At 36.5% G+C, this 13161-nt stretch overlaps 1 long non-coding RNA gene across 1 annotated transcript in view; it reads right to left on the bottom strand.

Annotated features, from left to right (window-relative positions):
• The window catches only part of LOC106948872 (uncharacterized), a 20210-nt gene extending 7116 nt beyond the window's left edge, over nt 1-13094 (bottom strand). Inside the window, exons 1-2 of the long non-coding RNA XR_001425269.1 lie at nt 12916-13094; nt 3714-3785 (exon numbers count right to left, since the gene is read on the bottom strand). This is a non-coding gene — a long non-coding RNA (uncharacterized LOC106948872). The remainder of the gene's footprint in view (nt 1-3713; nt 3786-12915) is intronic.
• Between the last annotated feature and the right edge of the window lie 67 nt (nt 13095-13161).

Genomic DNA, 13161 nt, shown 5'->3' with positions numbered 1-13161 from the left:
AATTTTTTTTGCTAAAAAAAAAAAAACCCAAAAAAAATTCCAACACCTTAATAAAAAAAAAAAAAAAAAAAAAACTAGAGGGAACTAGACAGAAATAAATAATTTCTAGACTTTTTTTGCCTTAAATTTTAATATCCATCCATCCATTGTCTATTCCCGCTTATCCTTGCAGGGTATCAGTGGGACAGGTGGAAAAATAGAAAAATGAAATAATCCAGTTGCATAAATGTCCAAACTGAACTCATTTATAGCATTCAGCCTTCTTTGATTCCCTTGCGGCATCCCAGATTTTGGTTTGGCATTACTTTCCAATTCTGCTTTTTCAAAAGATTTCCGAAACCATCAGACTGCTGACATTTTTTAAGGTGACTCCATGGATTTCCTGTCAGATTTATTTCTGGTTCAGCCATTCTAAATCCTTAGCTTTCTTCTAATGAAGTTAATTTGTTAACTTAAATGCATGTTTAAGCTTCCTGAAGCTGATCAATTTAAATCACCACTTTCTATTAGGGATGGACTAATACAATATGTGGGCCGATAACCAATATTTACCAATATTGTATATATATATATATATATATTTTTTTTTTTTTTTAATGTTCCCCCCCCCCCACTACTGTTTTGACGCCTTTTGGAATATACCACCATAAACAAATAAAAACAAATCAGTTGTTCATATTGGTCTAGCTTTATTTATCAGGCCGAAACCGATGTGTTAAAAATTACTAATGTTGGCCGAAGCCGATGCTAGGACCAATAAATAGGGCATCACTACTTTCTATCGAGCACCTGAAGGTGTTTGGTTAAAACTGATTGGCATTTGTAACTATTCAAAATTCCACTTTGAGAAACTTCCCCAGTCCAGTGAAAGAAAGGTAACCACAGAGCATGCTGCCGCCACTACCATGCTTCACTGTTGGTATGCTGATCTTTTGGTAATGAATTTAAAAATCTTCCCTGCTCATCTGAATAGAAATTCCTCTACAAATACAACTCCAAACAAGTCCACCTAAACACAATTATATCATCTTCACTTGAAAAATATTTGTGTTTCTGAGGAGTCTATCTCAAAAACTAGAAACAGCATTTGTGTGTCACAAACTCTCATCTCGGCGCAAAGCATTCTTTTGAAAAGAACTAAAATAAAATCATCACTGAAATTTTGCATGCAAAATTCAGTTTTGCTTCAACAGATGTGTTTTTGGGTTATGATTTAAACTTTTAAATTACATTTGATTATATTTTAAGAAATAAAAATCTGCTTCTTCTGCTTAATAGGTTAAAAAAGGAGTATGTATGTGTTGTTCTTATAAGAATAGATGAAGGTCTAACATTTGGCAACATCTGACATGTTAACACCCTTTGCTGCAGAGAATGAATTGCTTCCTGAGAGCCTTTAAGAGGATGGTGCTCTTTTGAAATGGGCTGCGTACAAACAGTTATCATCTGTGTCAACGTACAAGTGGCAGCGCTGGAGTGATGAAGAGGAATATTTCTGTTGCCCCAGTGTGCCGCCTCGGGACTGTTATCTCTGCAGCACATACATCAGACCCCACTGCACACACCTCTTCCCTCTGAATGCAACATGACAGCTTCCTTTAGTTTTCCACTTCCATTCCAGATAACACTGCAGTCCTGATCCGGCGTGAAGTGCTTAGGAGATGTCGGCTGATATGAATTGAACTGTCAATAATGCACGGAGGGGAAAAACAACAAGCTTTTAAATGTACAGCGTCTTAAAGAATGTAAATATATTTATGTTTTCTCTGATGCAGAGATTATGTTATCAGTGTTTAGGGTTTATGTGCAGATCCCTATTTTAAAACAAGTTGATAAAAAAGGAGCGACTGTGACATCAGATTTGTTCTGCGTTTCTATATGGATCACTTTTTAAAATTTTAAAGGGCTTAACAGATGCTTATTTCCAGCAGTGTCTTGTAACAGATAAAACACAGAAATAAGCTTTTGTATCGCTCAGATCAAAAGCGGCCAGCAGATATGAGCATAGGTTTCCAAATTTCTATAATAATAAAGCTTCAGTCCTTATCTAATGTATACAGATGATTTAAACTGAATTTCTGAAGGATTATAAATTGAATACCTCAAGCACAACACATAGCTGAATGCAGATTAGCAAAAATATGATGAAGGCACATTTTGCATCGTTAAATATTTTTATATTTTAACATAAAGTCCAGGTGGGTAGCTAAAGGCAAGCCATTATTGTTTAACCCTCATAAATGTAAAGCATGTTGGTTCAATGAAAATGTGAGATGTGCTAAATGCAAGAATTAAAACTAAATTTGAAAGTAAAAAAAAAATAAAAAATCACAAAACTAGCACTCTGCCAGGTGAAAGACGGTTTTAGTTCTTGTCACTAACTTTCACATCGTCTAAATTGGGCCGAAACAGTAAATTCAGCTTAGAGATGAGAAGAAACGGGATTGGATTCACAAGAAAAAGATGACATTTTAAACAGATTACCCAAAATAAAAACAAGAATGCCTCTTTCTTATCGTCTTTTCTAAATCCAGTAAAGATTTCACAATTCAAAACTTTGTTTTGAAGACTATCTGAACATTTTAGTCAAATTAGGACTTCTCTACGTACATCTGAGGTAGACTTAATATTTAAACAAGTATTTTAAAAGTATGTATTGTTTTCACAAAGGTGCATAAAGGAATCGCTAAACATTGAAATAAAACCATTTCCTGATGTTTTACATGGTAACTTTACCATCATTTTTCTAGAAGAAGTTATGATATTGTGTTTTCTTTTTTTTTTTGATTTTTTGGCTCTGGTGGCCTTTATCTGACAGTTAATTGACAGGAAAGTGGGTAATGAAAGAAGAGGGAAGACATGCAGCAAAGATCGCCAAGGCCGGGAATCGAACCTGCGACAGCCGCGTCGAGGACTGAGGCCTCCATATGTGGGTTGTGCTTAACACCTGCACCACCACAGCACACCCCCTGCTATTGAGTTTTCATAAAAATAGCACCAACATGGATCACATCATAAATCGCTTCAAAGAATTTATAAGCAGTGTAAAGTGATTCAGTTCTGCTGCAGCCTGTATAAATAATTGTTTTTGAGCTACTAATGGGATGATGCAAGTCAGGTGCCAACTTGAGAGTTAGTGGCCAACATAAATTTTGTACAAAATGGTACAAATAGTAGAGTTCTTATAAACCATTTTATTTTCTGAATCACTATATCAGTTATTTTCTTCCTACCAGGTGCCCCAAATGCCTTCACACAAACATAATGATGCAATAAATTGGTGATGATAATTTAAATAAAGTTTTACTGACTGAATCTGGCTAGTACATTGACAGAAAAGTAAAACTTACCACCATATTTCAATACAACCCTGCATATTAAAGATATGATCCAAAGAAAGCTTTGTCAATTCCAGGAAAACTTAAGCTGCTGTTTGATTTTTTTTTTAATTACCATTAAAAACTGTTGGTACCTCATCAACTGCCTTGGTACAAGAAGCATAAAATTAACTACATTTAACTGGAAAAAAGGGATTTCTAATGGAAGACTAAAACTTATTGACAATGACATTTACAAAATATATGGTTTACAGTGTGAGAAACATCAAAAATATGTTTATAAGTACCATAACCAAAAAAGTTGACACATCATGGATAATTAAGTTAGATCTTAAATTTAAATCATCATAGTAGTGGTGTTTAAATTTTACTTACTGAGGCTTGCAGAAACCTGCCACAGTTTCCAAAGAACCTTGAATTATCACAAGTTTTGGCCAGTAGTTCAATCTGTGGTCAGAAAACAACAGATTGAGTTAAGATCTGTACCCTGAAATCTGTGTTTCTCTGTTAAGCTAAAGATAAAACATACAATATGTTGCAAAACTTAATTACCTCTGAATATGTCAAATCTGAGCACCCAAATGCAGGCAAAGTAAATGCAACATAAAGAAATTTTGGTAATCTGAAATCCCCCAACTTACATAAAACAAAAAATATAACTGAAAAAGTACTTATACTATTACATGAGAGGAAAAGCTGCAAAAGAGCTAAAGGGGAGAGCGATTACTAGACAGGAACCTACAAATGGAAAGTAGTGGGAGGATGAGGCAACTTAGTAAATCTAAGGGAATTAATAGTTGAACCAAAAAGCAATAACACAAAAACCAGAACACTGGCCCTTTATTTTTTTAATTTCACCTTGTCAACACTCTTACTTTTGTTATACTGAATCCTCAAACAGGGAAGCCAGTCAGAATTTGTATAAAAATTGATGGAGCTAAATATAATATAAATCTGGTACAAATAGGCTCGTCACTATAACACATTTCCCGGGATGGTAAATTGTCCCAAAAGTTATTGCAATAAATGGTAATATTGTTGTTTTGAGACCATATTAAAATGAAACAATTTTAATAATGCAAGTACACCCTCTTAAAGATCGATAAAGTTTAAATTCTAATGAACGTTTGGAAGACATTTTAGATATCCAAAATAAATAAATAAAATGCATACTGAAGTTTCTGTAAACAAAATTGCCCTTCAAAAAGGGTTTATTTTGAGACTAAAGCACCAGACTGAAGACTTTTTGTCATCTAGTCGCGTCACATAATTTAAGAAAATTTGTTTTATTTTGCTTATTGACCATAAAGCAGACTTGGTCGCAAACTATCTATGCACATTACTAATAGTAAGCACAAAAAAAAAAATAGCTCTGGACACTTTGGCATGTTGCAGCAACTGAGAAGTCCAAGGTGGAGTTGAATGCAGAAAAAACATCTCATACAGCTAAGATTCCCTGCTGAGCAACTGTTGGTCCAAAATATACTAAGCAGTTCCATCAACCTCCATCAACCTCATAAAAACAGAACAGCTTAACTATGTTTTATTTCCAGAGTTTAAGCAGAGTTACAACTCAAGAGCTTCAGTCAGGTAATAAAAATTTATGTTTACATTCCACATTGGCTGCTCTTTACTGTAACCAGCAATAAATAAATGAAGATTTCTGCTACAGTTTTTGTCCTAAAACTATGAATCAAAGAGTAATTCTGTGTTTGTCATCAGACTAATCAGTCCTCTATCTGGTACACTTTGCATGTTAATAACTGGCTTTCAGGATCATTTTTCTACGCATTTCCCTTCAAGAAAAAAAATATCCTGAGAGGGAGATTTAATATCCTTGTCTGACTTGATGGGAAAAGGCGATCCAACACCGCAACAATGCGGCATCTTGATGCAATAATCTCAAATTAAGTCATGAATAATGTAGCGAAAAGTCATGAAGAAGAATTAATAATTCAATAGATAAATAATTTACAAAATAATCAAATAAATAAATAATGGTGAACCATAAATAAAGTATTAGATTAAATCTTTCGACCAGTAAGTATAAGGAAGGAAGCACAAAGAAAGAGGAAAAAGTGCTTGCTGTTTAATGTATCAGAAAGTAAATTTTATTTAGGTTTTAAAAGGTTTGACCTATAGAGAGCCTGTGTTACTGGCACTTACTACAGATATATTGAGCTTTGGTTGCGTGAAATAAAATTAATTTCTGACAAAACGCCATAATCTAATGCAGTTGTTCTGACAGTGTGAAATGTGTGTTATTGAATACTTGAGGTAAGCTAAAATTGACATTAAAATGTTTTAAAAGATGTTTTTTGTGTCCTGATTTGCTAAGTCCTAATATGACTTTCATCATGTGTGCAGCTGTGTTCAGGATAAAGAGCTTGGACATAGAAACAAACAAGGAAACAATATCATGAGCGGAAGTACTAAGGGTAGAAAATGACAACTGAACCAGATAGCTTAATCTGAGGTGATGAGGAAAAGCTGTGGCAGAAAGAAACTGACAGAGACTAATGGTGTTAACACCAGATAGTACGGTGGATTCGGACTGATCGGGGTTCAAAATTGCAACATTTGTTACATTTTCAGCTGCTACGATTTGCTTTTAAACTGCATTGTGGCAAACGAATTAAATCATTTGAAAAATGTTTTTGTGTCATTTCCTTCAGAACCACTGAAGGAAATGACACAAAAACCTCTGAAGAAGACATGAGTGCAACTTTCTTCTTCACAAAATGTAAACAAAAATGGATTAGCATCAGATTTGTTGTCTTAGGTAAAATACCATGACCCATTTTTCCCATTAGCGCTAGACACTCGCATTTGTTTAGGTTGGATTTACCCAGAATGCCCTATGCTATAGTCTGCTTCTTGCTTTTGTAGCGATCTACGATCCGCGTGGCATTCATTCAAACATCGCTACAGTGCACTTCAACTGAACCAAAACCTAGGTTAGTAGGTGGACCAGAGTTCTGTTTTTTGGTCTGCATCAGAGTTTGACTTAGCATTCACACCTCTCCAAACGAACATGGACTTTCTAGAGTTAGACTAAAGCAGACTAAACAGGGCTGGTGTGAATGTAACAGACAGGGGATGAACCAAGGCTCAAACAATCTAGAAACCAAACGGGGGGGAAAAAAACAATACTCTAAGAGATAAAAGTTCAAATTTACAATGATCTGAAATTTAGAGTAAACTAAGAAAAAAAGCACAAAGAAGTGGACAAATATGGCAACACTGTTATAAGAATAATGAACACTGAAGGCAGAAAAGTCTTGCAAGACCCAAATCACTTGCTCCAAACTGTAAATCATCTGTTTTATATTCCGATTTCCTTCTTGTTGAAACGTTGGTTTAGATTCTCAGTCATCCTGGACACGGTAACATTGAGAATTGCCTGAAGCTCAAGCTTTTGTTGCAACATGCAATGACATCTGCTTGGCCACTTTCTACCTCCATCGAGTCAGTAACACAATCTTCTAAAGCAGATGTCTTTGAGCAAAATGACTCCATCACATCTTTAAGCTCATATTGTCAGATTGTAGATTTTTAGGCAATCTTATTTGGATCCTTTAGATGCATTTACCACCAAAAGTAGGTCAATAATCAAAAAAAAAAAGGATAAAAACCATGACCAAATGAGCTGCTTATTTCTTGACGTATCTTCCTTTGCTTTAAAACTCTACTGAAATGACTTTCAAAAGGAATTTTTGCTCTGGCTGTGTCAGTTATTTTAAACTCTCCACACTCTCTTAGAGGCCAGTTGATATTTTAATGTCAAAAGAGCATCTACTTCCCAGAAATAATGCACAACGATAAAGTGTTTGGGCTGTTTGGGCCCTAGGACAGCAACACGTTTATCATAGCTTTCTGAACCTCTGTTAGTATCAGCCAGGCTTCCAGAAAATATACTGTACAATTATACGACAGGCTTTAACTGTAAATACTTCTTAGCCTGCGCTACCTTCTGCCCATTGAAGACACCAGTTTCTATTGTGCCATCTGTGTATCAACCTTACCCTATCAGGAAACAATCAACACAACCATCTGCGGTCTAGTCACCAGTCCTGTTATCCCTCCAAACCAAATAATGACTAACTGGAAAAAGAGCAGGGTGAGCAAGTCAGTGGTGCTTCTATCAAAGGTGGACACCATCCAACGAGAGAGCTCAATTAAACAGAAACACAGTGACAGAAAATACTGTTTGACTTTTCAGCTATAATGGGCTTTTAAAAGATTAAGCAGATTAAGAATGGATTTTAAAAAGTTAGATACAATAGAAGGACATTTTGAATGGTTTTACTGTACTCTAAAACATAAATAAGTATGTTAACATATCACTTGATGATAAAGGACAAAAACCTATTACACAGGTTGTATTTGACTTTGAATGTTCCTTCAAACTGCTGCCCAAAAATCCAGCAGCGACTTGTCCAGAGCATTAAAATTCATCCACTCCCAGTGATTGCAAACAATGAGGGTCCAAAAAAGAGAGGTGGCAGACAAAGATTAATTAAAAAAGGAAAAGCTGTACAATGGATTGTTTCATTAGAAGCCAGTTGTATGGCTGCAAAAATGCCAAGAAAATATGTATGAGAGTCCGGCGGATGGACAGCGCTTAAGATAAAACAGTCGAAAAATGTGCAACAGACAAAACCAGGCAATGTGGAATGGAAGAGGCCTCTAATGAAGCCAGCTGGTCCCAGTCCAGGCAGGCGAGGCAAAGGAGGGGGAGGATTGATCGAAGGAGAGACCCATGGGGGTCGAGGGGGAGAGAAGAAAAAGAGAAGGGAAAAGGGGAGTAAGACATGCAGGATGTATGGCCACCCAAGCAGCTCTATTGTATCAGGAGGCTCCAGTAGGTCCATTTCTTCCAAAACTCAGCTGAAAAACCTAAAGCAATGCCAAACAGCACATCTGCTAATCGTGCAGCAATTACTACACTAATAGATGTTTCTTCTTTTCTATTCTGCTTCTCATAGCCTCACTGTCGGCGTGTTAGGATACAGTGCATCATTGTACAAACGATTCAGAAATCTATGGCTGGTTTTTCTTTTCTGAATCTACCCATCAAAAGGGTGAAACATTGAAATCTGTACCTCAGTTAAATGTATTGCCACTATACTGTCTGAAGATAAAACAATTAAATATGAAGGAGAAATTCCTTCACTGGTCAGAGGAGAGTGGTATGTTCCCTCTCATTTAAGTCAATAACAAAAATCGCACCAGACTTTAAAATGATAACATTTGGGTCCATTCCTCTTTACAACATTGGTTTGGGTCATAGAGGTATTTTGTTTTTGTACACCAACCCTCTTGTTTGCCTAGAAAGTCCGGCCTGTTTGGGGAGGTGTGAACACGCAATCAAACTCTGTTGCAGACCAAAAAAGTGAACTCTGGTATACTTACAATCCTAGGTCTCAGCTCAGAAAATATGAACTTTGGCGCCATTTGAATGCATATATGAATGCCAAGTGGCAAATGCAAAACAAACGCAAGAGTCTGGTGCAAGTGGGAGAAATGTCTCATAATCTTTTACCAAAGACAAAAGAGAAATCCTAAATTAGCTAAAATCTGACTCTACTCCATTTTTATTTACATTTTGTGAGGAAGGCAGCTGAGCACATGTCTTCTTCAGAAGTTTTTGTGTTGTTTCCTTCAATGGTTTTTGGTGCAGCAGCACCATAGGCGAGCAGGTCTCAATTGGTTTGGTTTGTTTGACAGTGCAGTGTGAAAGCGAACCATAGCAGCTGAAAACGTAACAAGTGCTGCAATTTCAGTCCCCAATCAAAGCAAGTCTACCAGACGTAAAAACACCCTTGAAGTCGCATCACAGCATTTCAGTCAGACTGAGATGTAGACACTGTAACACCTTCAGTCTTCTATTTCTCAGCCATTTTGTCATATTTTGCTGCTACAAATGCGGATCATTGTCCTGTTGATAGCCAACTTTGAGCTGTTTTAGAGATGATCTTTTAGCCTCATGGTTGGGGTCTAGAGAGCAATAATTGCTTCTTTGAAATAATTTCAGAAATATTTTTTGATGCAATGTTCCTACGCTCCAGACAATATTACTTCACTGAGTAGATTTAAGCCAACCACAGGTTAGAGACTGGATAGAGACTGGCCTCACTCTATAATACTTTGATGAACAGAGAAGTTAACCAGCCACTAAATTACTACAGGATTGTAGCTCGTGTGACTTCAAAACAAACCCAAATCATCAACACCGTGTTTGATAATGGTTGGCGAGGCGTCTGTGTTAAAAACCTGTTTGGTTTTAGAGATACAGCCAAACATTTCTACTTTGGTTTCATCTGTCCAAAGGATGTTGTTCCAAAGATCATTCAGTTGCAACTTTGCAAATCCAAGATGTGAAGGAGGCTTTGTCCTTTTACCCCAAAATGCTGCACGTTTAAAGTCTTGTTCTTGTCCTGCCATGCAGAGGCGCGGTGTAGGGGTAAAAGTTATGACAATTCCAAGGACCCATGACCAACAGGGGGCCCTCAACAATTTTTTTATTTATTTATTTGTTTTTGTTCATAGAAATAAAAAAAATGGGGCCCTGTCAATTACAAAATTAATTATATTGTGTTTTCTAAAATTGTTTTTATCAATAAAAATTACAAATTAAATTATGCTTTTTGGTTTTAGACCAAAAAACAGTTGTTTCTGTTGTTGAGAAAGTCGTTTCTCCACCAATAGCACATTTAGCAGTGAGTGAATGAGGTTGATTGACAGCACCATGGCCGTCGTACTGGTTCTGATTGGTTGTTTTGGCCGGAATGTTGCATTACTTTGTAGCTCAGGGAGGAGGTGGAGGAGATTGATTGTTTTCTCAGATTATCTGTCTCATAAACTGTCACAACATCATGACAGCTTTAACAAATATGGAGAAAACATATTTTTTATTTAAATTATATACTGCTGCTTGAATAAAATGCAACTACATAGCATTTTTTGAGAAGTCTGGATTGTTTCATGTGTATTTTGCACGTTGCTTTTGACTGTAGATTGTGGGGAGAGATATTTCAGTAATGTAAGTGTAATAAAAACATTTAAGCAATGTACTTGCACACTGTATGTGGACTATTGGATGCAAAATTCATGAGCTGTAAATATTGTGCTAGTATCAACATTGGACCAAAGAAAGCAAGTTGCAAGCCTTTAAAATTGTGATGCTTTTTATGGGTCAAATAGACTCAAAAGATTGTAACAGCAGCTGGGGCCTAATCTAATATTTTGTCAGAGGGCCCAAGATTCCTGGTGGCGCCCCTGCTGCCATGTTCAGAAACACTGGACATACGAACCGAGGTCTGCAGAGTCTGAGATGGAACTCTTGGGTTTTTTGAAATTTCTCAGAGGATTGCATTGATTGGGCTTGAGGTGAATTTGCTGGAAAAATTGACAGCTGAGTAAAGCCGTCTCACTGTGGCATAATGGAGTTCAAACTATTTGAGTTATTTATCTTCATAAACTTTCTCAAATTGACATGCATCAGAAATTGCTTCTTTGAGATCATTGCAGATATTTTTCCATGGTTTTTACTTTGACATTTAACTTCTAATTATGAATTTATTTTATCTACAGCACTTGAATGATGCACTGTTAATTCCTGCTGAGCAATTAATGTTTTCTTTGCTCATTTATGATCAGTAAAACATTACACAAAATGTAAAAATATTGTTTCAATATACCTACACTATATCAACTTATAGCAGTATGATTTTCCTTAAATGATTTATGTGCTGATTTTCAGCAAAGCAGCAATAATGACAATGTTTGAGAGATGGAAAACAGGTTGACAATAATATGTACATAACACCACTCAGACAGGACCTAAAGATGTTTTGTGAATTAATTTCTTCAGTGATTGTTTTTCATTTTAAGATTGTTGCACTTTTTTCATGACTGCAGCAGAACACCTTCCATCATTAGCACAATTAGGGTTAATACATTTCCATCTAAAATCCTCCTTGGATAATGTCTAAACCTGACACCAGCTGAGATTCAAACAGGATGCCATTATATTACTTTTTTATTTATTTAATTTTTTTTTTTGCCACATTATTGTTTCTGTGTGGGAGGGTTCAGAAAATCAAATGTAAATATGAAACATCCTGGCAGATTTAGTGGAGTTATTGGCTTTTTAAATGTTTGAATAACTCCTCAAACACCTCCTGCTCTCCGCGGGCTTCGGCAGCTCATTGCAGCTTTGGAGCTAAGTGATCGTTTGGCTAAATGAGGAGCCCCTGTCTCCGCATGTTTGTGAGAGCCATTATAACGCTGTACTCTCAGCAGGCTTGTGCAACACTGCACAGGAGAATGAGGAGGACTGCTGGGCCTGCAGCATGTCGTGGTCTGGGCTCATTCATGTCCTCCTATGGACCCATTACTCTGCTCAACACTGATGTTCAGTCTAAGCCTCATTCCATCCATCTATTAGTCTGCTGCATTTGGATAGTAAAGCAAATGAAGATGTCTAGGTGCTACAAAAAGGCCATTTCCCCTTCAAAAATAGCAATTATTAGGAATATGTCATAGAAGGTTAATTTTACACGTAATTTTGAGATTTGACTTTTCATGATTATTAAAGGTACATCAATAAAAAACATGAGCAGACATGTAAGTAGTTGAGCATTGTTTTCTGCATAATTTCCAACTAGAACAATCCCAAATTGGATGCTCAGAAGAGTTTATTTACTATAGTTTGAAGGATAACAAGAGCTATTTAATAAATAAACACATTTAGTATATTTTAAATTAAGAACCTATGGAAATAGTAATACTGTATACAAGACACTAAATATGTTTTAAATATGGCTTACAGCAGGGGTGTCAAACTCCAGTCATCAACGGCCACTATCCTGCAGTTTTTAGATCTGCCACAGGTACAAAACACTGGAATGAAACCTCCTTCTCGTGTAGATAAGTTCTCCAGCGCCTTGCTAATAACCTAATTATTCTATTCCAGTGTGGTCCAGCATAGGCACATCTAAAAGTTGCAGGGCAGTGAGGACTGGAGTTTGACACAGGAGGCTTACAGGTTTCGCCTTTCATTTTGTTGTTTCAAGGTGCATTGAGATTAGAGACTAAAACATAGATTCCCTTACTTAGTGTGATGACCACCTTAGGACATAAAACCAGAGTGAGGATGGCAGGATTTCAGTTCAGTTGTGTCCAAAGTCAATCTTCACTACTAGTGACACATTGGCCTAAATTTATTGTAATTTTACTGGAAATCTAAATCTTTGTGTTTGTGATAAGTACAAAAAAAAAACTCAATTACTTCAAAAATTGTATAACAAAACTTCTAGTTAGAGGATAACTGCCTCAAGCGTTAGCGTTAAACACAAGTAACTGCCGAAACGAACGAACGTGATTGGCTTGTGATCTATTGTTTACTGTATTAGCTAGAGCTAACACCATTAGCTAAAAAAAAAAAAAAAAAATTAGCTACAGCTAGCGTGAAAACAAAACAAATTGGAAGATAAATGGGTGTTTAAAGTTCACGTCTGTCTAATTCACAATAGTAGTATAGCTAAGAAAATGTTTTGATCCAGATGCTTACCGTTAACGGCTTCAGTTAGAAACTGGAGCTCTTTGTAGCTATGCTCCATTTCTGGGTTGGCTTTTCCAAGCAGCAGCAGCAAAACTCCAGATTTTTCGTCACACTTTTCATCCGTTTGGTTCTCCTCACTTTCATTTCCCCTTGTCATGTGCGCATTTCCTTGTATTTCAACAACGTCAGGTGTTATGCCCAGAAACGCTTGCCTGCCCAAAATTGCATCCCCTCTCGCGGGAGCGCGCATCGCTC

Source organism: Poecilia latipinna, unplaced genomic scaffold (genome assembly GCF_001443285.1).
Source record: "Poecilia latipinna isolate Pla-1442-1.1 unplaced genomic scaffold, P_latipinna-1.0 Scaffold310, whole genome shotgun sequence".
NCBI lineage: Eukaryota > Metazoa > Chordata > Actinopteri > Cyprinodontiformes > Poeciliidae > Poecilia > Poecilia latipinna.
The sequence above is the reverse complement of the archived record's forward strand: the minus strand, read 5'-3'. Positions and strand labels throughout refer to the sequence as shown.